Source organism: Lepidochelys kempii, chromosome 14 (assembly GCF_965140265.1).
Source record: "Lepidochelys kempii isolate rLepKem1 chromosome 14, rLepKem1.hap2, whole genome shotgun sequence".
NCBI classification, from domain to species: Eukaryota; Metazoa; Chordata; order Testudines; family Cheloniidae; genus Lepidochelys; species Lepidochelys kempii.
Genome location: NC_133269.1, coordinates 31,483,863 through 31,508,473, shown reverse-complemented (window position 1 = coordinate 31,508,473; position 24,611 = coordinate 31,483,863). Strand labels below are relative to the sequence as shown.

Below are 24,611 nucleotides of genomic sequence, written 5' to 3'. Positions count from 1 at the left end.
TGTGTTACGTTGCATAGGGAGATAACGTATAAGTAATGTAATAAGCCCTCCAAACCCTGCAGTGTACTAGACAACCCGGACCCAACCTTCTCAGGCCCACTCTAATGGGAAGTCTGGAACACTAATTGGAATAGGTGTGGTATGCCCGTATGAGAGAAGGTGCAGGGCACTATACTACACAAGGGGCAGTGGGACAAATGGAATATCGACACCTTCCACCTTGATGCCATGCCCTATCAGGAAATGTGTCGCCATATGTCCTATGCTTTTCCAGGGATACCTGGGCAGGAGGATCCCAAAAGAAAAAGAAAAAAAAGGGGTGGAGTGTTAGGATATAGATATTCAGGCCTGTCTGCAAAGGCCTGTACTTTAAGAATTTAGGTGTATTCTTATCGCTTGGCTAGTTCTAGAGGTATAAAAGAAAGAAATCACTGTCTGCCAGTGTCAGGGCCTTCTCTTACTGTGACAGTTTGTGGCCCTGTGCTTAGGCTCAGGCCTTTGGCCAAGCAGCAGAGGCAGCCATAAGCTGGGAAACGAACGGTCACATCCTCACATTCCAAACTAGTCACATTGAAATAAGGTGCAATTGGGCTGTTAGGCACTATCAGGACAGGATTGTATTCCTATCACCTCCAGAGAAAGGGAAGTGCCTAGAAAATGTAAAAGGAAACTTAGTTTGATAGCATCCTGTCTGGCAAGAACTCACTTATCAATAGCTGGGATGTGAAACCCTCACTTCTGTATTCTCTTGTCATTATAGTTTCAACTTTGCTATTGTTTATCTGTATAATCTCTGTCTGGTTCTGTGATTGTTCCTGTCTTCTGTATAATTAATTTTGCTGGGTGTAAACTAATTAAGGTGGTGGGATATAATTGGTTATATAATCATGTTACAATATGTTAGGATTGGTTAGTTAAATTTCAGGAAAATGATTGGTTAAGGTATAGCTAAGCAGAACTCAAGTTTTACTATATAATCTGTAGTCAATGAGGAAGTGAGTGGGTGGGGGTGGGGGTGGGCGTGGGCATGGGGGTAAGGGGGATGGGAACAGGGAATGGGGGTAAGAAAATTGGAATCATGTTTTGCTAAAGGGGGAAATGGGAACAGGGAATGGGAGTAAGGAAGTTGGAATCATGTTTGGCTAAGGGTAGGAATGGAAACAGGGACACAGGTGTAAGGCTCTGTGGTGTCAGAGCTGGGAAGGAGGATACTAAGGAAGGAAACTGGAATCATGCTTGCTGGAAGTTCACTCCAATAAACATCGAACTGTTTGCACCTTTGGACTTCGGGTATTGTTGCTCTCTGTTCATGCGAGAAGGACCAGGGAAGTAAGTGGGTGAAGGAGTAAGCCCCCTAACACCCCTGCTCAAAAGCAGGACCCATCCCCAATTAAATCATCCCAGCCAGGGCTTTGTCAAGCCTGACCTTAAAAACGTCTAAGGAAGGAGATTCCACCACCTCCCTAGCCAACGCATTCCAGTGTTTCACCACCCTCTTAGTGAAAAAGTTTTTCCTAATATCCAACATAAACCTCCCCCACTGCAACTTGAGACCATTACTCCTTGTCCTGTCCTCTTCCACCACTGAGAATAGTCTAGAACCATCCTCTCTGGAACCACCTCTCAGGTAGTTGAAAGCAGCTATCAAATCCCCCCTCATTCTTCTCTTCCGCAGACTAAACAATCCCAGTTCCCTCAGCCTCTCCTCATAAGTCATGTGTTCCAGACCCCTAATCATTTTTGTTGCCCTTCGCTGGACTCTTTCCAATTTATCCACATCCTTCTTGTAGTGTGGGGCTCAAAACTGGACAGAGTACTCCAGATGACGCCTCAACAATGTCGAATAGAGGGGGACGCCACGTCCCTCGATCTGCTCGCTATGCCCCTACTTATACATCCCAAAATGCCATTGGCCTTCTTGGCAACAAGGGCACACTGCTGACTCATATCCAGCTTCTCGTCCACTGTCACCCCTAGGTCCTTTTCCGCAGAACTGCTGCCTAGCCATTCGGTCCCTAGTCTGTAGCGGGGCATTGGGTTCTTCCGTCCTAAGTGCAGGACCCTGCACTTATCCTTATTGAACCTCATCAGATTTCTTTTGGCCCAATCCTCCAATTTGTCTAGGTCCCTCTGTATCCTATCCCTGCCCTCCAGCGTATCTACCACTCCTCCCAGTTTAGTATCATCCGCAAATTTGCTGAGAGTGCAATCCACACCATCCTCCAGATCATTTATGAAGATATTGAACAAAACCAGCCCCCGGACCGACCCCTGGGGCACTCCACTTGACATCGGCTGCCAACTAGACATGGAGCCATTGATCACTACCCGTTGAGCCTGACAATCTAGCCAACTTTCTACCCACCTTATAGTGCATTCATCCAGCCCGTACTTCTTTAACTTGCTGTCAAGAATACCGTGGGAGACAGTGTCAAAATCTTTGCTAAAGTCAAGATACAATACATCCACTGCTTTCCCTTCATCCACAGAACCAGTAATCTCATCATAGAAGGCGATTAGATTAGTCAAGCATGACCTTCCCTTGGTGAATCCATGGAATAAAGTCCTTATTTACTTTCTCCACACCAGTCCTGATTTTATAGACCTCTATCGTATCCCCCCTTAGTTGTCTCTTTCCCAAGCTGAAAAGTCCCAGTCTTATTAATTTCTCCTCATATGGAAGCTGTTCCATACCCCTAGTCATGTTTATTGCCATTTTCTGAAGCTTTTCCAATTCCAATATATCTTTTTTGAGATGGGGCGACCACATCTGCGCACAGTATTCAAGATGTGGGCATACCATGGATTTATATAGAGGCAATATGATATTTTGTGTCTTTTTATCTATCCCTTTCTTAATGATTCCCAACATTCTGTTTGATTTTTTGACTGCCACTGCACATTGAGTGGATGTTTTCAGAGAACTATCCACAATGACTCCAAGAATTCTTTCTTGAGTGGTAACAGCTAATTTAGACCCCTAAAAAGTATGGCTCTGGTTTGGGAATCCCCCTCACATTCTCAGCCATGAAGACTGATGCAAAGAATTCATTTAGTTTCTCCGCAATGGCCTCATCATCCTTGAGTGCTCCTTTAGCATCTTGATTGTCCAATGGCCCCACTGGTTGTTTAGCAGGGTTCCTGCTTCGGATGTCCTTAAAAATTTTTTTGCTCTTAGTTTTTGACTCTTTGGCTGGCTGTTCTTCAAATTCTTTTTTGGCCTTTCTAATTATGTTTTTATGCTTCGTTTGTCAGAGTTTATGCTCTTTTCTATTCTCCTCATTAGGATTTAACTTCCACTTTTTAAAGGATGCCTTTTTGCCTTTCACTGCTTCTTTTACTTTGTTGTTCAGCCACAAGTGACACTTTTCTGGTTCTCTTACTATGTTTTTTAATTTGGGGTATACATTTAAGTTGAGCCTCCATTATGGTGTCTTTAAAATGTTTCCATGCAGGTTGCAGGGATTTCACTTTTGGCGCTGTACCTTTTAATTTCTGTTTCACTAACCTCCTCATTTTTGTGTCGTTCCCCTTTCTGAAATTAAATGCTATGGTGTTGGGCTGCTGTAGTGTTTTCCCCACCACAGGGATGTTAAACCTTTACTAGTGTGTCTTTAAGTGAGGTGTTTGGGAAAATCTCTGCTTGGTAAACAAAGGCTGTTGCACATCTTCCCCACATCGAGGGGGGAGAGAATTAATTAATGAGCTTGCATTGTACACATCCTGTGCAGTGCAAGATGGTATAATTCTGGGCTCATACTCCAATAGGGGAGCAAGGCTGGGGAGCTGGGAAAATGGAGGTTGTCTCCTGTTTGTCCTTGAGTGGCTTAGGTAAAGCACTGAGGTAACTCAGTTAGGTGTGTGGCGTCACCTGCTGTCATGTTGGGTGATAACAGGGCCTGGAGCGGCTGGCTGTGTATCACCAGTAGAGCAGTGTGAGAAAGGACAACTCAGCTGAATTGTTAGGAGGCACAGCAGTTCCAACCACTCCCAGACTACACCCCGGGGAGTGACAACCTCTCACAGCGGGCAATGACCCTAACTCAGGCTGAGCAGAGGGAACCTTTTCCCAGTGCCTTCCCCAGCAACCCTCCCACCCTTAGCCCAGTGCTGCCATGCTCTCCCTGCCAAAGTTACTGACTGGGTGTGGGAGACCTTTCCTTCTCCTGCTGCACCTCCCCCTGGCATTTTTCTGGCTCACTCAGCCTCTCTCCCTGGCAGCCAGGCCCAAATGTGGAGCAGAGGGGGCAGGACAGAGATGCTTCTCACGTTTGAGGGTGGCTACTCTGGTTTGCTGCCTTTGTGTACAGAGCCTGGCTGGGGAAGTGATGGCTCACCTCCTGTCTCACTGCCTGGACCTGGCTGCCAGGAAGAGGGGGCTGGTTGCAGGACCACAGCCTAGCCTAGTGGTATTGTTTTCACAAGAGCCTCCAGGGTTGTAATGTCACCAGGGGGCTTGTTCCAGCTCAGCAAATAGCAGGAGTCAGTTCCAGGAAGGGAAACACCCAGGTGCTGCTACAGGTGGGGCTTGTTTCTGAGCTCAGGAAAGTGAACCTTACCCTGTTACACTGTCCAGAGGGAGCCATGGCTGCAGGGAGCTTTGTGGAAAGTCTCCAGGATGAAGCTACTTGTCCCATCTGTCTGGAGTATTTCACAGAACCTGTCACTCTGGAGTGTGGGCATAATTTCTGCCGAGCCTGCATCAGCCAGTGCTGGGGAGAATCAGACACAGGCATCACCTGCCCTAAGGGCAGACAAGCTGTGCAACAGAGAAACCTCAGGCCAAACAGGCAGCTGGCGAATGTCCTAGAAATAGCCAAATGGCTGAGTTTCCAGGCAGCGAAGGGATCAGGAGTGTGTGTGGAACGCCAGAAGGCTCTGACACTGTTCTGTGAAGAGGATCATAGAATCATAGAATATCAGGGTTGGAAGGGACCCCAGAAGGTCATCTAGTCCAACCCCCTGCTCGAAGCAGGACCAATTCCCAGTTAAATCATCCCAGCCAGGGCTTTGTCAAGCCTGACCTTAAAAACCTCTAAGGAAGGAGATTCTACCACCTCCCTAAGTAACGCATTCCAGTGTTTCACCACCCTCTTAGTGAAAAAGTTTTTCCTAATATCCAATCTAAACCTCCCCCACTGCGACTTGAGACCATTACTCCTCGTTCTGTCATCTGCTACCATTGAGAACAGTCTAGAGCCATCCTCTTTGGAACCCCCTTTCAGGTAGTTGAAAGCAGCTATCAAATCCCCCCTCATTCTTCTCTTCTGCAGGCTAAACAATCCCAGCTCCCTCAGCCTCTCCTCATAAGTCATGTGTTCTAGACCCCTAATCAAACCCCCATCTGTGTGGTTTGCCATCTGTCCTGGACTCACCGAGCTCACACTGTGGTTCCCATAAAGGAGGATAACCAGGAGTACAAGGTAGGGAATTGCTGTCAAGTTCAATGAGTAACAGCTTTGGATTTTTATGACAGGTGGAAGTTGCCTGTCAGAGGTGTGACTGCATTGTTCAACTCTGTAAGGCCTTCATTGTATGGGAGATGCTATCAACAATAAATGAGACAGCTGGGTGGCAGGAAGGGCAAACAATTAAGACTTGAAAAATTTCTAATGGGGGAAAGTTTTACCTGAGAAGCAGAATCCTTTTCAAACCCAGCTCCCACTGGTGAACTAAGGGAACTCTCTATGGAACAGAAGCTGTTAAATGATTAGTGAGGTTTAAATCACCTGCAGGCCTGTCTATGTGAGACTGTTGCCTTCAGACTGGAGAATATCAAGTTAAAAAGCTGATGTTGTCATTGCTGATTTGTATCTTAGCATTTATCATCATTGTTGTTATTTGCATCCCAGTAGCCACTACAGACCCCAGATGAGATTTGACCTTGATTTTGCTGGAACCTGCACAAAACAGTGTGAGGGACAATCCCGGCTCTGAGCAGGGATATTCTAATGTATAGGCTAATCTGAGAAGAAAAATGCAGAGTGGGATGGGAAATGGAGGGTCAGAGTGGGGAAATTAATTGCCTAAGGTCACCCAGCAGGAGAGCGACTGGGTGGGCAATAGGACCAAAGTCTTTCAAGGCCCACACCAGTGCCTGAACCATGAGACCATGCTGTTGTGGCCCTAGCAGCGATGAAGTCTGTTAGAAGGGGAAGACTCTTTGAGAAAAGTCTGAATCATAGAATATTAGGGTTGGAAGGGACCTCAGGAGCTCATCTAGTCCAACCCCCTGCTCAAAGCAGGACCAATCCCCAATTTTTGCCCCATATCCCTAAATGGCCCCCTCAAGGATTGAAGTCACAACCCTGGGTTTAGCAGGCCAAAGCTCAAACCACTGAGCTATCCCTCCCTCCAAGCCAGTAAGGAGATGAAGTTTCTCCTTGGGAGTCTGAATTTCCATGAGGGGTTAAACTGAGATGCACTCTCACCCCTAAAAATAAAAATCAAACCACCCAAATCATTTCTGTTGATTCAGGATAAAATCCAGCTCTATTTGAAGATTCTGAAGGAAGAGAGAGAAAATTTCCAGGGATTTAAATTGAATAGAGAGAAGAAAAGCCAGGAGTATCTGGTAGGTTCCTGTTATTAACCTGCATTGACATGGGATGTGAGGTTGGTTTGTAGGCAGATTCCCTTGTGGCCTTAGGAAATGTTGGCTTTTATCTACTACTCCGTTACCACGGATGCTCTGTGTGTATGTGTGCACTCACCTCCATACAGATGGCCTGAACAATCCTCTTCTCCATCTTCAGATTCTAAGCTTTCATTTCTGGTAATGAATTCTTGTCCACCTTTTGTGGCTTTGACGAAAATCTTGCCAAAATGATCTGAATGTATCCAATGCACAGTTCTGTACCTGTCTGCACCTTTTGTTCAATTGATTCATTTTTTCTTTCCATACATCTGTGTCAACGTAGTTCTGTGTAGAGCTGAGTAAACAACAGGACTTTTCATTGACTGGAAATTGGGGAAAAAATGGTCAAACCAAAAATAATTTTAAAACATTTAGCAAATCAGTGTTCCATTTTTTCTTGGGCAGAGTGTTTTGCTTCAATTTTGACCATGAAGAAGGACTTTTTGAAGCAAAAACTAATTTCAAATGGAATAATCAAAACATTTTCTTGATTTTTTAAATGATTTCTTTATTGATCTGCTTATTTATTTCTTTATTTATCCATCCAAAAAAGGTGGGTGACATTGAGAAGAATTCATTAAATATTTCAGAGTCAATGAATCTGCCTTTTCCCTCCAAAAAAGTTTAGTGCAAAAAATGTCACTCAGATCTAGTGCTAAATCTTGCCTCCGGCGGCCTTGGATCTGCATTTTTAAAGGCCCCTGGTAACACGATATCCTAACCATGTCAGACATGAGAATATCCCTTTAAGAGATATAGGGGCCAAATGGGAAGGTGTGAGAAAATCCTCTTTCTACTAATCACAGGTCACAGGCAAGTGTTAGATGTCTTAGAATGTGCAAAGAAATTCTCCCTCCTGCACACTCAGCACTCCATGAAAGGACCCCAGGCTCCATTCACATCCCAAACAAGCCCTTTCCCTATTTTCTTACAGAAACAGACAGAAACAGAGAGGCAGAAGATTTTATCTGAATTTCAGAAACTGCGGCAGTTCCTGGAGGAAAAAGAGCGACTCCTGCTGGCTGAGCTGGAAAAACAGGACAAGGAGATTGTGAAGATACAGAATGAAAATGTTACTAAACTCTCTGAGGAGATTTCCCATCTCAGTGAGCTGATCAGTGAGATGGAGGGGAAGTATCTGAAGCCAGTAAGCAAATTCCTGCAGGTGAGACAGAGTAAGAAATACCCCAGATCCCACCACAGGGACAGGACCATTCCCAAATTGTGGGCACTGGAGTCCAGCTGTCAGTGAATTCCTGAAATGTGCATTACAATTTTTCTATGACGAATTAGAGATATATAGATATGAGAGATGGAAAAGCCCCATTAGCTGAGATAATCCATGGTTCTGGGGCCAGACCAGAGCTTCTTTTTTCAAGATTTGCAAAATCCCTTCCCTGCAATCCTCAGTGTGTTTCAAGTGGGTCTCAGATTATTTTTCTCTCTTTTTCCCCTCTAGGATGTCAGAAGTACCTTGAGCAGGTACATGGCTCTTTCTCACTCCCACACACACTTCACATGCTGGGAAAGGACTTGGAAGCCATGTTAACCCCGCTTCTCTCCAGGGCTACATGGCAAAATGTGTGGGGCAGGTTCACATTTTGGATACAAATCTCTTTAATGAATTTAATCCTGATGTTCTCACTGTCTTTCTGTCTGGAATAGCTCACAACTGTGAATGCCAAATTCAGGTCAGATGCCAGAAAACAGGGCAGACACCCTAAACTGGTGGTATATTCTATAATTAGATTTCACCAAACCAGTAACGAACATGCACTCCTGGATCTCTGTTATCAGTCTTACCATGGAGTCAAAGACAGTCCCCTTAGGATCTCCAGCCCTTCTTGGCACCCAGACAAACTGGGCTTTGTGATATTGGTCACTATACCAAATATCACATCACATTAGGTTACTCCCAACCACAAACGGTCAGTTACTTACTCTGGTCAAATTTGTACTCTGGATCTCACCAAAGACAAAGCTGAAGTAAATTCACTAGTAAACTAAAGATTTATTAGCTAAGAAAAAGAACTGAGACTTATTGAGAGGTTTAAGCAGGTAAAATACATTAACAGGTGAGTCAAAGTTTATAATTCCAAGATGATAGCAGAGATGTAGTAGTCTGCTAGTTTTCCAAAAGTCTCTCAGGGATACCCAAAATCACTTTGGGGACCTCCTTCCACTCACTCAGTATTCTACCCTCTTTGAATCTAAAACAGTTCAGAGATACAGGATCATTCCCTGGAATCAGTATTTACAGCTTCTTTCCACAAAAAGCAATCATCCAAGTGTTTTCATCACAGCATGCATTTTTCCTTTGTTGACTAAATGCAGACTGAGCCTGAAGATTTCCATTGTCGAATGCAATGACCCATGCTTTGAAGTCAGCATGCTTCTTCATTTCCTGTTCCAAGGCTCCAATCCTGTCTGATGGGCAATTAAATCACAGAGATATTACATTATGTATGTCCCTGTACTTAATTGACCTAGATCAAAAGTGTGTGTTAGCATCAAGATGAGAATTTACTTGATGTGTAAAGTTCATGAGAACTAATGGATGGTTACATGCTATTACCTAACAATATGCATTATGTATGAGATAGCAGAGAACAGGTTACAGATGAGAAGACAATATCATTCACATTTCCTTTGAACTAGATTAATACTCAAATGAATTAGTACACTTAACATTTCTTTGATATTCACACAGAAGTGAATTGGCCTATGGCTTTGACCTGAGCTGGCCTGGTGGTGTCACACTGACCTTTTTTAGAGAAGACTCTGGAATTATCCATTCAGGGGGAAAGATTAACCTAAAGTATTTCTTAGAGATGTCACACAAACAACAGCCCCCCAAACAGTTAAAAACACAGAACATAGGGAATACTTATAGGATGGGGGACTCTAATGTGGGAAGCAGTTACTCTGAAAAAGATTTGCGGATCATGGTGGATAATCAGCTGAACATGAGCGCCCAGTGTAATGCTGTGGCTAATTGGGCTAATCTTATCCTTAGCTGTCTAAACAAAGGAACATCAAGCAAGAGTAAGTAGGTTATATTACCTTTGTATTTAGCATTGGTGCAACCACTACTGGAATACTGTGTCCAGTTCTGGTGTACTCAATTCACGAAGGGTGTTGATAAACTGGAAAGGGTTCAGAGAAGAGCCATGAGAATGATTAAAAAATTGGAAAACATACCTTATAGTGAGAGACTTGAGCAGCTCAATCTATTTAACTCAAAGAGAAAGTGAAGGGGTCACACCTTATCATGCAAGAGAATGTGATCTACCTACCTGATCACACAAAAGAATGTGCTTAAGGAGCTGATAAGCCTACCTATAGTATATAGGAAAAGCATCTGCAATATCTTGGGAGACTAATCTGAGAGACATACAGTCACATTCCAGGGTGCAGTCCAGACCAGAGAAGGGTTGTGTCACTGCCTGCCCTGCAGCCTTGGGTCCCTCACAATGCTTTGCTGTTGTAGCTCCCCCACTGGGCTGCTCTCAACTAGCCTACCAGCATGCAGGACACACCCTGAGTGTTTCTTTGTTGCTTCAGCCCTGGTCTAGTATCTCTGACCCCAACAGCCTCTCAGTAACATGCCAGCCACACTCTGGCTTCCACCAGCCTTGGTTACTACTTGCAGGGTGACCCTACCATATACCCAGTCCTGAATTTTCCCCAAAACATGTGCTCTGCAATGTCCAACCCTCTCCTGAACAGTTCAGATATTAAGGTTCATTGCTCTTGTACAAAGTAATTATTCAACAATTTGCTACTTTAACTGGAGTTGCCAAACAGTTCAGTTTAAACACAGCACTGGATTGGTCTAGATTAAAAAACAAACAAACAAACAAAACAAAAGATGATAGGATTTAAATTAATTCACAGTATTTAAAGTAACTCACAAATAAGAGAGAAAATTAGAAGTGGTTTTAAGCAAATAGAAGTAAAAACATGCATCTAGAAGTCTAAAACAATCTAGCAAGTTTTGGTTCAAGGTTTTGTTCAAGAGGGACTTTCTCAGTCACAGTCTTCCAGGCAAGATTATGACTGTCCCTTTCCTTGGTCAGGATCTCTCCCAGAGGCCCAAAGATGTGTTGTTTTAGGTGAAAGAGAGACTGTGTGGGGTTTTCTGCCCCCCTCTTTTATGTGCAGTGTTGTTGTAGCCCAGGATATTAGAGAGACAAGGTGGATGCATGGACTTCTATTGGTGAGAGAGACAAGCTTTCAACCTTGCATAGAGCTGTTCTTCAGCTTAAAAGCTTGACTCTCTCATGAACAGAAGTTGGTCCAATAAAAGATACTACCTCATCCACCTTGTCTCTCTGTCTTTTATAGTCCATGTGAACCTTTGAAATGAATAGGTACCTTGATGAAGAAAAGAAATTTGACAGTAAAGGGCTCTTTAGTTTAGCAGACAAAGGAATATGAAGATACAATGACTGGAAGTTGAAGCTGGGTAAATTCAAAAAACATAAGGCTCGTATTTTTAACAGTGAGGATAATTTACCCATGGAACACCTTACAAAGGTTTGTTGTGGATTCTTCATCACCAGAAATTTTAAAATCAAAATTGGATTTTTTTTTTTTTTGGAAATATATGCCCTAGTTCAACCGCAGCTATTGGGCACGGGACAGGAATTAATTCAGGTGAGTCCCAGAGCTGCTTGTACAGGAGGTCAGATTAGACAATCACAGTGTTTCCTTTGGGCTTAAAAAAATCTATGAATTTATGAATTAATTTTAATTAAGTTGAAAAATTAAGTCCACATTATTCCATTGTTGAGATCATTTTATACAAAGACTGCAACACAGGGTCAATTTCTTAAAGGGCCCAGTTTGTAATTAAGTTTGATTTATAGGCTAATTAACAAATTTGTGAATTCTCAGAAAATTAATTCTTCCCTCGAAGACTAAGTGCTGTAAATGTGGGGAGGGTAATGTATGGTTTCTCAGACATAACAAAGAGGTGGAATTCTCTGATTGAGGTGCCAAACAGAACTCTGCCTGAACAATGATGTGACTACTAGTGTCTGTATAGTGGAGATAGCATTCCTGAAGAAAGATTATTACCCTGGTCCCTGTACATTGGGTAAAGGGTCCAGAGTAGAGTAAATGGGGTTCTAAGAACCTCTGATCCAGCTGTGGGAGGACTGCCCTGGTGCAGCCTCAGGTTGTCCTGAGAACGCCTTTGCAGACCCTGGTGTAGGGGGCAAGCCAGGGGCATGGCTATTGGTACTCCTAATAGCGCAGCACAAAATCTCACCCCAGTCAACATATAGCAGTGGAAATACTGCTTTTCTTGCAGAATGGACTATTTTCAATAGCCATTCTTTAGTCTTCTGGGTATTTTTGACGTCAGGTGATGTCTCTACTTATTGGCATTTGTTAACATCAAGCCATTTCTGTTTCTCCTGCTACGACAATTTTTCTTGCTATTCTCAGGGGTTGCTGGGTTGTGGCTATTATACCTGATTCAGCTGTGTCCCCGTCTTTACCAAGAAAGACTCAAAACCTCGTCTTCACACCCAGACTCCACACAGCGCTTAAAAAAAAAGAAAAAAAAGAGGGAGACTGGTGTCAAAGTTTGACTCAGACTCACAATTTATCAGACCACTCTGTTTTATTAGCAAAGCTGCTCTGCTAATACATTTAGAAGTGAGCCCCCCGAGTGGGGCTTGTGTCTTTAAATTTATACAGTTTTTTGGAGAACAAGTTACAGAGAAGTTACAGACAAAAGAAGAAAAAGATTTTAGTCACCACCCTTCGAGATCCTTGAGACCAGTCACGTATCTTCAATTACCTGCCACCCTTAACAATCTCCTTTAACAGCTTCCAGTTAACTTAACTAATTGCCCTTCACACCTTCCATTCTGATGCCTGCTTCTTAGACGTGCTGGCTCTATCTTAATTGCTTCTCCATTCAAAAGCTAACTGTCCCTACGTGTGCTCCCTCAGATACTTTGTAACATGTTTTGGCATGCCCTCTCATATACAATGTATCCAGCATGTCCCCTTATACAATGTTATACTTCCACACTGGTTTAAAAAAAACAGCACACCAAGAAGCTCTTATTTTCAGTCTTTCACTTCTGACAAAGTGCAGTTTCTATAGCTGCTTCAGTACAATTACAGAAATCATTCCCACTCTTGAACCCTAATTTGCTGCCAGAAAATCAGGGTTGTTCTATGTACTCTGTATACTTCAGTTTAATGAACCCCACCCCACAAGATTACTGAGTGGTAGTGAGGAATGGGTTGTGTACCACCACAGTTTACCATTGTGGAAATATCCAAAAGAATTGAATAGCAAATGATAAGCTTTCTATAGTTTCTTGAACCATTCTGGAGAACATAATGGAGAATGATGTCCCTGTTACAAAATTGTACTGTTTGGTTTCGAAAACACATAGGAAGGATGTGAATTCTATAGTTTTTTAGAGCAGTGGTTTTCAACTTGTGATCTGTGGACCCCCGGGGGTCCACAGACTATGTCTAAGATTTCCAAAGGGGTTTGCACCTCCATGTGAATAGTTTTAGGGGTTCCGCAAATGAAAAAAGTTGAAAACTACCATTTTGGAGTAATTCTTACAGAATGCTTACATTTCTATAGACCCCTATTGGTTTAATATCTGTTAACTTTATGGGACTAACATAGGGTGGTTACCTCCAGGGACAACCCCTCATGGCCTCACGGTGGCCCTGCAAGAGGCCTCTTTTTCAATTTCCTTCTTCCAGACTCCCCCACTCACTCCAAGCATAAATAGCCCTTTGTGGGGCTAGTACCAAAGTCCCACAACCATAATCCCGAATTCCCCAGCACAGTCCAAACAGTACATTCAATCTCCAGCAGCCCATCAACAGCTCTGGCATCTCTGATCATGTTCTGGATCTCCAGTATAGCTCCATCCCTGACAGGTGTTTGTCCAACCTGTTCTTAAAAAACTTCCCATGATGGGGAGTCTACAAACTCCTTTGGAAGCCTATTCCAGAGCTTAAATGTCCTTATATTTAGAAAGTTTTTCATGCTATCTAACCTAAATCGCCCTTGCTGCAGATTAAGCCCATTACTTCTTGTCCTACCTTCAGTGGACATGGAGAACAGTTGATCACTGTCCTCTTTGTTTCAGAGTAACAGCCGTGTTAGTCTGTATTCGCAAAAAGAAAAGGAGTACTTGTGGCACCTTAGAGACTAACCAATTTATTTGAGCATGAGCTTTCGTGAGCTACAGCTCACTTCATTTCCACGGTATGCATCCGATGAAGTGAGCTGTAGCTCACGAAAGCTCATGCTCAAATAAATTGGTTAGTCTCTAAGGTGCCACAAGTACTCCTTTTCTTTTTGTCCTCTTTGTAATGTCCCACCTCAGTCTTCCTTTCTCAAGATGAAATAGGCCCAGTTTTTTTAACATTTCCTCATAGGTTTTCTAAACCTTTTATCATTTTTGTTGCTCTCCTCTGAACTCTCTTCAATTTGTTCACATCCTTCCTAAATTGCAGAGTCCAGAATTGGACACAGTACTCCAGCTGAGGCCTCATCAGTGCTGAGTAGAGCGGGACAATTACCGCCCATATCTTACCTACGACACTCTTGATAATACATTGCAGAATGATATTAGCCTTTTTTGCAACTGCATCCCATTGTTGACTCATTCAACCTGTTATCCACTATAGCTCCCAGTTCCTTTTCAGCAGTACTACCATACAGTTTGTTATTCCCCATTTTGTATTTGTGGATTTAGTTTTTCCCTCCTAAGTAAAATACTTTGCATTTGTCTTTCTTGAATTTCAGATCCATTCTTTAATCTGTTAAGGTCATTTTGAATTCTAGTCCTGTCCTGCACAGTGCTTGTAATCCCTCCCAGGTGACATCCTCCACAGATTTTATAAGTACACTCTCCACTTCATTATCCAAGTCATTAATGAAAATATTGACTAGCATGGGACGTAGGACTGACCCCTCTGGGACTCCACTTGATACATCTCCCATTGTGACAGCCAGAGAGATAACTACTCTTTGAACTACTTTTTCAACCGGATGTATCCCTACCTTATAGTAATTTCATCTAGACCACATTTCCCTAGTTTGCTTATGAAAATGTCATGTGGAATGATGTCAGAGACTTTCCAGGTATCGAAGTTAGGCTGACTGGTCTATAATTCCCTGTGTCTTCTTTGTTGTCATTTTTTTTTAAAATAGATAATACACCTGCCCTTATCCAGTCCTCTGAGATCTCATCTGTCCTCTGAGAGTTCTTGAAGGTAATTGCTCATGGTTTCAAGATTGCTTCAGCTATTTCCCTAAGTACCCTAGGATGAATTTCATCAGGCCCTGCCAGCTTGAATACACTTATCTTAATATTCTTTAACTTGTTCTTTCCCTATTTGGGCTTGCATAACATGTACCCTGCAGAGGAAGATTGGGGCCTGCATAGTATAATCTATTTGCACTGCAATTTAGTGGCAGAGGCCCCAATCCTGCAAACACTCATGCACATAACTTTCTGCTTACGAGTGGGCTCATTGACTTCAATGGCATTTTTCATGTGCATAAAATTAAGCAAATGTGTGCCTGTTTGCAGGATCGGGACCAGAGTTTGTAGTAATTTATACACTGGCTCTAATGTGGCTTAGAATCCCCATTGTGAAGAAGGTTCCTGGAACAGTTGTAAAAGAGCTTCTTGTGGCACAGTTCCTGTGGGAGATCCAGTATTTAGTAGCGATATCTTTGGCAAGGGGGTTAAATCCCACTCTTCCTCCTGCATAAGGCTGGGAAAATTCAAAACTCCTCTTTGTAATTATTCTTGCATCAGGGAGAATGCTTCCCATACTTGTGTCCAAACCTAGGCCTTGAATCTAGAAGGTACTTGCACATATGATTGACTTAAAGCGTGTGAGTAGTCCCCTTGCATTTAGTGGGACTACTCTCATGATTAAAGTTAGGCATGAGTTTAAGAACTCCTATGAATCACAGCCCTAATGAACACTTGAGAACAGGCACAGCTCTCTGCACCAAATGAAAACAAACTACATTGACAAAGGGTGTTCCATGACTAACTTAAAAAAACAAAGCATTTTATTTGGAATTTATTAATTTGTTTTGTCTTTCAATAATTAAAGGGGACTGATTACCATTCAAAAAAAAAATAACAGATTGGCTATTCACCTTTGAAAGATGGTATTTGTAGTGCTATAATAGCAGACAAGAACTTGGAAAATAATGAAGAAGCATAAAAATGCAAATTACTGCAGCTAATTGGCTGTGTCTTCTTACGCCTTCTGAATTATTAAATTATGATAGAGTAAATCTGCCACATTTAAATATATAGTGACGAACATAGTTGTGTTCTGCGCTGTAGAGCAAGACTTATAATATGCTACTATTTGTTCCCTAATTTGATGGTAAACTGTTCTTTTTCTTTGCATTTGCAAGATACTTGCAATGTTCTAAAAATTTACATGGTATATGGAACTCTGATCATGCAAAATGGCACCATTACATTTCCTATTTCTAGTCCTGATTAAAAAGAAATGATGCAATTATTACAATAATGCTAACAACAGCTTGTGCTGTTGGCCCTAACATTTAATCTGAATGTATTGAGTCTAATCCAGTAGACTCTGATGTATGTGACTATTTTACTCACATGAGTAATTCTGTTGACTTCAGTGGGGTTATTCAGATGCATAAATGATTGCAAGCTTGAGGCTGAGAAGGATAAAATTAAATAAATAGGCTTGGCTTGAATTATTTTTTTCTTTTAACTTCAACAGAATTTGCACAATAACCTTCCTAATAGCAATTCTCTAATTGTGATTTATATCCCATCCAAAATCTTCATATGAGGTACTCATAAAATGCTAAAAATATGACTTTGGGGCTGAAATTTCTCATGCTTAGTTTCAGCCCGGAAATGATTTTTTTTTTTTTTTAAGTTTGAACAGAATAGGTTTTCAGCTATTTTTGAGTTTTGTGATTGTGAAATAAGTTTTGTTATACTGATTGTGTGTTACATATATAACAGAAGTGCATGATGCTTTATGAAACAAATTAGGATGAAACCCCTATCCTGAGAAGTCCCAAGCCTGCAAACATTTGTTTGCACATTGACCTGCGTGGAACTACTTAAAGTTATGTTCTTGTCTAAGTGTTTGCAGGATCGGGGCTTGTGTTATGGCGACAGTAGGAGATGGCAAACACAAATGATGCCTGGCATGTGAGGTAGGGGGAACAAAGGTGAAAAAATAAGTTCATGTGGTAACTTGTTTTAATTTTTCTGGACATTTTGTACTCAGAATACTCACAAATCTAACACTGATTGACATGGCCCTCATCACTAGTATCTGAGCGCCTCAAAATTAATATATTTTATAGTCACAACAATGCAATGAGGTAGAGTGGTATTATCTCCATTTTACCAATGGAGAATTAAGGCCCAGGGTAGGTTAAGTGTCTTCCCCAAGATCACACAGAAAGTCAGTGGTTGAGCTGGGAACTGAACCAATGTCTCCTGAGGTCACTGCACTACCTTGCTATCCAAGCAGCCTTGTTTGCACCATGGATGTGCATGGGATTCTCATGATATTTTCTAAGTTTAAAAAAAAACCTGATTTTTTAAAAAAACATCAGCAACTCTAGCTGTCAGAGTCAAAGCCTAAGGGGCCACTAACTCATTCAGTCTGAATTGATCATAAACCTCCAACACCACTCAGAAACTGCACACTAAACCCAATAACTGGAATTAGAAAATATTAAAGTTCACAGGAGACAAAACTATTGTCTGCCACAGGCAGAGAACAGAGGGAGCATGGTGCACCAGTGCCCCAGGTCCCTGTAAATGTTAGGGAAATGATTAAATGAGATTTTCCCAGATAATCCTGGCAAGCAACCCATGCCCCATATTGCAAAAAGAGAGGCAAAAATCAGCTAGTGTAACTGCCAATTTGATATGGGGGAAAATTCCTTCTCAGTCCACAAAAGGCAATCAGTTAGACCTTGTGCCTGTGAACAAGAACCAACCAGACAGCCAAGCATGTGAGAAATAATTATCCACCCCACCTCAGAGCCCTGGCCCACCCTGTGCAGTGTCCCATCTCCAGCTGTGGACATCCCTCATGCTTCAGAGAAAGGAAACAACCATCCCCTCCCTCCCTCCTTCAGTATACATTTGGGGGAAAATCCCTTCCTGACCCTCGCAGGTGACCTACTGAAGACCTGAAGCATGAGATTTAAGGAACATAAAACATGATCCAGAAGAGACCTTCAGGGCTGTTGAGCCCCGGTCACCCCCACCACAAGTAACCCAGTCATAAAGTCCCACTCAGACAAAAAATTGGAACTTATGGTAAACTCAAGAGTTTAGTGTGGAAGATGAGGATTGGCAGAAATATATTGAAAGACCGGGCTATTATTTTCTTGCAAATGAGATTATAGGATAGGACAAAAAGAAAGCAGATTTCCTCAATTTTGTGGCAGTAAAACCTACTCTCTCATAAAGAGTTTGTTAAAGCCTCAGAAACCAGGAGATAAAAGTTTAGGAGACCTGAAAAAGATCTTAACAGAGCACTACACAAAGCCAAACATTACTGTGGAACGTTTCAAGTTTCATAGTAGGATGAGAAGACAAGATGAAAGCATACCTGTGTATGTTGCAGAGCTGAAATGATTAATGGAATATTGTTCCTTCAGAAATGTCCTAGAGGATATGCTCTGGGACAGATTTGTTTGTGGTATAAGTATTCAAAGACAATTGCTGGTGGAGATGAATTTAATCTGTCCCAAAGCAGTAGAACTGGTAACAGCAATGGAAGCAAACAGTGAAAAATTTGCAAGATTTGCACTTACAATGCAGGGGAACTCAAACTGACTCAGTTAAATGGGGAGTCTCTGTAAATTGAAGGCTTTAAATCAAGATTTGAGGACTTTGGTTATTCAGCCAGAGGTTGTATGTCACTGAGGTTCTGTGGCCTATGATATCCAGGAGGTAAGGCTAGATGGTCAGGATGGTCCCTTCTGGCCTTAAAGTCTATGAGTATAAAAAAGGCAAAGCAAGCTGAAAGGGACTCAGGCTCCAAAGGGTGTTTCTGCTGTGGAGAAGCTCATTTTTAATCTGTTTGTAAATTTAAAAAGGCCTAGTAACTCAAGATTGCACATTTAGTCAGAAAATACAAAGGTGACTATCAAACAGTATCTCAAACTCAGGAGGGTAGACTCCAAATGTCCAGAGGAAAAGAACAAAAACAGAGGACTCTTTTCCTCAAGGGGGAGGAGGTACATACTATGTATTGTCTGAAAGGAAAGAAAGTCAGTCCTTATGAAGTAATGGTAGAGGTAAACAGTCAGTCAGTATCCCTTGGGGAGGGAGAGCTCAGTGGTTTGAGCAGTGGCCTGCTAAACCCAGGGTTCTGAGTTCAATCCTTGAGAGGGCCATTTAGGGATCTGGGCCAAAAATTGGGGATTGGTCCTGCTTTGAGCAGGGGGTTGGATTAGATGACCTCCTGTGGTCCCTTCCAACCCTGAGATTCTATGATTCTATGAGTACAAATGGAAATAAACAAAGGGACTTCAGCTAGTGTGATCAATGAATATACATATCAGCAGTGTAAAGCAGGACTGAGACCTCTAGTTAATGCAGGAGTGATCCTGCATACCTAAACCAGGAACCTGTCCTGGTGGTAGGTTCTGTGCTTGTCCCTGTAAAATATAAGAGCCAAAAGAAAAAGGTTACCAGCCCTAATAAACTAGGGAGAAAGTCAGAATCAGTTAGGCAAAGATTGCTTGCAAGAACTGAATCTGAACTGGGAGGAAATTTTCAAATGAGACCCTAACAAAACACCAGCATTCTAGGAAGTCTTGAATGTTCACCCAGCTATTTTAAAAGAAGGGTCAGAGGCTCTGGATAGAGTAAGAGTCAGGATTTATGTCCAGGATGGGGTCAAACCAAAATTACTTAAAGCAAAACCAGTTTCTTATGCCCTCAGAGAAAAGACAGACTGAGTTAGACAGGCTGGGGGAAAGGGAATCATGTCACCATCATTTCTGAATGTGCCACACCTATCACACCCAGGGTTAAACCAGATAAGACCATCCACAACTGTGTGGATTATAAAGCCATGGTGAATCAGGTCTCCAGGTTAGACAATTACTCCATTCCAAGGACAGAGGACTTACTGGCAGTGTTAGGTGGGGGTTGAAATATTTAGTAAGTTAGAAATGTTGCAGGCTTACCAGAAGATGAGGCTGAAGGAGGACTGTAAAAAGAAAAAAGAAAGAAAGAAAAAGAAAAGAAAAGAAAAAAAGTACCACTATAAAACACTCAAGGGATTATATCAGTACCATCAATTACCATATGGAATATTAGCAGCACTTGGAATTTTCCAGAGGGCTGTAAAAATTTGTTGAACCCACATGTTGTAGTGAGGATCGATGACATCCTCATCATAGTTGGAAGTGATGCTGAGCATCTGTCAACACCGGAGAAGGTGCTTCACAGATTGTAGGCAACAGGACTTCACTTAAAACAAAGTAAGTGCTTTTTTGTAAGACCGGAAGTGATGCACCTGGGTAATAGGATGGATTAGAAGGGATTCATGGAGCTCCAGTCGGTATGGAAGAGCACATTCATTGCTCTCCACAGTCTGCCATCCACTAATATGCATTTCCATCTGGCATCTAGGGCCCCCGACTGACCACCCCCAGTAAAGGAACAAGTACATGAAAATATCTGGAATGTAAGTAAATAAATATTTGACTGCTGTGAGCTTTGCAAGTGGCCAAAAGACAAGGAGAACGGGAGACCCGACTCTATCTCCCTCTCCCCTTCGAGCAAAATGGCTGATGTGGGCATGGCAGACACATCAGATATCAAAGCCATAGCACAGCTGACTTACTTCAATTGACTCCTCTCTGGAAGCGCTGACAGGATGCATGAATGAAACAGAAGGGTGAATATCAACGGTGGAAATTCAGGTACAAGGGCTCTCTGCCCAGATGCAGAGAAGCCTCACAGACTAATCTTCTCTTAAATCAAAAGTGGCAGACATTGAGCAGAGGTCTTGCTGCAATGATTTGGGCATTATAGGAGTATCTGAAAGAGAGAGAAAGAATTTGTTTCCCATCTCCTTGCAGAAGTGCTCAGTCTGCCGGAGGATTTTAAATTTGATGTAGAGAGAGCACATAGGTCCCTCACTCCTAAGCCCACCTCAAATGCCAAATCTCACACATAGATTGTCAATTTTCTCAGATTTACTGTAGAATAAAAATACTACAGCTAGTTTGTGGGGAAAAAAACTGTTTGGGGGAGACCATAAGAATGATTTTTCAAGATTGTGCAAAAGATGTGGTTGAACAGAGATCAGCCTTCAGAAGAGCAAGGGTACTTGTCAAGCACTGAGGGCTCAAATATTTTCTGAAATTTACAGCTCAGTTCCCTGTCAAGGTGAGGAAGTGAATCTGTTCCAAGAGCCCCAAGAAGCAGAATGTTTTTAAATAGCCTGCAGTGAACTGAGTAGTTGTTCTGTTTTACAACAAGTTTACTTCTTATTTGTTATGTCTGCCCTACTCGGATACATAAGCTTGTCTAGTGACTGGGACGCACTTACTCGGGTCATCTTTTGCTGCAAGCTTTTACTCTCAACTTTTGGGACATGTAGATCAATTCTCAAATGGCTGAATGTGAACCACCCTAGCAGGGGAGTTGAGGGAATACCTCATCCCAAACTGATACCATCAGAATGATGTATGAGCAAGATTAAGTGCCTTTGTTTCTGTATTTGTGTTGGGGGAACTGATGAAACATTTGACAACATCATTATCAAGGCAGAACACCTTCTATGTGTTTTCGATTATATAAAGGTCTGTATATTAGCAAGGTACGGACATACACTAAAGGAATCACCAGAGTGTGGTGCAGCTCCTGTTGCTCTGTAGAAATTTGAAAGCTCTGGTTCCACTTTTTAAAATTGGTGCCAGTGGCAGATCCTGCTGTGTCACCCGTCTCACTGGGGGTTCTCAAATCCTGGCAGCTTTACATTCCACGTACTGGAATTGCAAGAGACAGCTCTCCTCCCTGCAAGATGTACGATATCTGGCAGCTCATATGCCTAACAGATGGGGACTATTCATACTTTTCCCCTCTCTGTGAGTTCATTTCAATTTACTTTTGATCTCTAGGGACGTGGTAAATTCTGTAACTGACTCCTCCATTCATGCAATTGCTGTCTCTGATGATGATCCTCTATTTCTTTGAAGAGCAACAGTTTTGGGCCAGAAAGAACCATGTAGATGAAGTTTGAATTCCTCACTTTTAGTACATCCCCATTTCAAAATTTTTATTGAAAAATAAATTAGCCTGTTCATGAAGACAAATGACCCCCAAACATCTTCTAACAGGCTCAAGCAGGGTGGCAGTACTTAAAATTAAAACACTTACTAACAGATCACTTTAGATTGGCTGCACCAAGACTGCCAGAGGCTCCAGAACTATGGAGAAATGCTTCATAAACTCCCCAGGTCCACGTCCGCCATGCTTTTCAGAACCCAAAACCATGACTATGATCCAGAGACAGAGACTTGGGCCCAAAGGACCTGGTCTATACTAAAGGTTTCAATAGTGATCAGCCAACATGGATTCCAGGTACTGTCCTAGAGCAAACTGCCCCCTTGTCTTTTAAAGTCGGTTTAAGTGATGTTTGAGTCGTAAGATGGCATTGAATGATATCCGTTTACAGGGTGACATGTGGGTGCCAGAGCCTTTGCTCTTGGGTGATGAGTCTGGAGGAGCTGAAGCCAAGAGGATGCAGTTTTGCCAGGAATGCCGGAGAGCTCAAGAGGAGGGTATTTGCAAAACTGCTGGAGCAGGAGAGTGGAGGCAGTGGGCCTCTGCCCCTAGAGAAGGCCATGGCTGCCATGGAGAGGCACTACCTTGTGTAAAAGAGAACATTCCCAAGGTTTTTAGAAGACTAACTCAGGGCTGCAGATTGAAAGGTGAGCAATGTAGCTAAGTGGTCATCAAGGACTTAACTGGGTTACTCAGAGTATTATGGGTTGGAGCCACGCTCTATCCCCTCCCTTACCTCCTATTGAGTTAGTGGGTGTTTTACCCCACTCTTTTTGTGTGTAGTTGAATAAAGCAGCATGTTCCCAGCCTGCAGTATTGGAAGTAAAGTGTGATTCTTGTGCTCAGAGTGGTTCTTTTTAGGGCTGTCAAGCAATTAAAAACATTGCAATTAATCACTCAATTAAAATTTTTCTATCACGATTAACCGTGGCATTAAACAATAATAGAATACCACCTATTTAATTTTTGGAGGCTTTTTACATTTTCAAATATATTGATTTCAATTATAACACAGAATACAAAGTGTACAGTGCTCACTTTATATTATTTTTTATTAAACATATATTTGCACTGTAAAAAAAGACCCAACTGTAACACATGATACTGTAGACCCAATTGTTTAATAGACCCAATACTGTTTACAGTATTATGTAAAGTTTACCCAAGTTTACATTTAAATTGTAATATAAAGTGAGCACTGTACACTTTATTTTCTGTATTGTAATTGAAATCAACATATTTGAAAATGTAGAAAAACATCCAAAAATATTTAATACATTTCAATTGGTATTATATTGTTTGACAGTGTGATTAAATCTGCGATTAATCACAAATAATTTTTAAATCACCATTAATTTGTGTGTTAATTGTGTGATTTATTTGAACGCATTAAACTAAGTTTTTCTCTCCTCTCAGATGTGAGCATTGCCATTTCTGTGCCCATTTCCATCAGCTATCCTGCCTTCATGTTCATGTTCTATATTATCATCCTTATTGCAAACTGAGTCAAAGTAGTCATTTAGTTTTCGGACAATGCCTAGATTTTCTCTTTCCCATCCACCTGGGCAGCCCAACCTCATAATTCCATTTTGAAACTGTGGCCAATGGGAGCTGCGGGGGTGGTGCTTGCAGGCAGAAGCAGCGTGTGGAGCTACATACCCTTCCCCAGGGGACACAGGAGCATGCTGGCTGGTTCTGGGAGTGGTGTGGGGCCAAGGAAGGCAGGAAACCTGCCTTAGCCCCCCTGTGCCACCACCTGGGAGCTGTCTGAGGTAAGTGCTGCCTGGTGGGAGCCCACACCCTAATCCTGAGCCCCCTCCCAGAACCTTCACCCCGCACCCCCTCCTGCACCCAAACTCTCTCCCAGAACTTGCATCTCTACCCCAGGCTCAGCCAGGAGCCCCCTCCCAAACTCTGAGCCGCTTGGCCGCAGCCCAATGAAAGTGAGTGAGGATGGGGGCGGGGGAAAACAAAGGGGAGTGAGCGGGGCAGGGGTGGGGTAAATCCTGGGTTGCACTTAAATTCAAAAAGTGATCTTGTGAGTAAAAAGGTTGGAGACCACTGATTTATATAATTAGAAATCCTCTTACTAGGTGTTTTGTCTTCAGTGGGAGTTACAGGTATTCAGTACTTCTCATGTAGCCACATCATGCCACTGAATGTTACACAGAACTTCCCATTGATTTTATTGAGGTATTCTACTTCAAATATCCATGGCATATTATGGTCCAGGATCAGGTTCCAAGTTTGGAAATGGCATACTGAGCACGTGGCATAAATCATTTCGGCTACTTTTAAAATATTAATTATGCATTTAATCATTGTTAGATTAACGCCAACAAAAGAAATGGAAAATACACCCTGAATATGAATCATGTGAATGAGAAAAAACAAAAAGGGAAGCAGAGCATACACCTGGGATCATTCTGCCAATAGGAGTCCATAGCTGATAATTAAAGCAAACCACAGAAATTTTAATTAAAGAGTGCCTTGCTATACTGGTAGAAGTGAGTCAGACTCAATCGGTAAAGAGAAAAAGAGCAGAAAAATATCAGGTGTCCATTTTTGAGATAAATAACAAGGTTTTTTTTCTTAATTAAAAGGCCCATGGGAAATGCATCCATTTG

General features: G+C 42.2%; 1 protein-coding gene and 1 long non-coding RNA gene across 6 annotated transcripts in view; both read left to right on the top strand.

Annotated features, from left to right (window-relative positions):
* Positions 1–24,611, top strand: part of LOC140898275 (butyrophilin-like protein 2) — a 1,102,357-nt gene that overhangs the window by 919,526 nt on the left and 158,220 nt on the right. The gene's annotated exons all lie outside the window — the stretch shown is intronic.
* LOC140898306 (uncharacterized) lies at positions 14,627–22,952 on the top strand. The gene is made up of 3 exons (XR_012154957.1): positions 14,627–14,908; positions 20,323–20,377; positions 22,376–22,952. It is a non-coding gene; the product is annotated as an uncharacterized lncRNA (long non-coding RNA).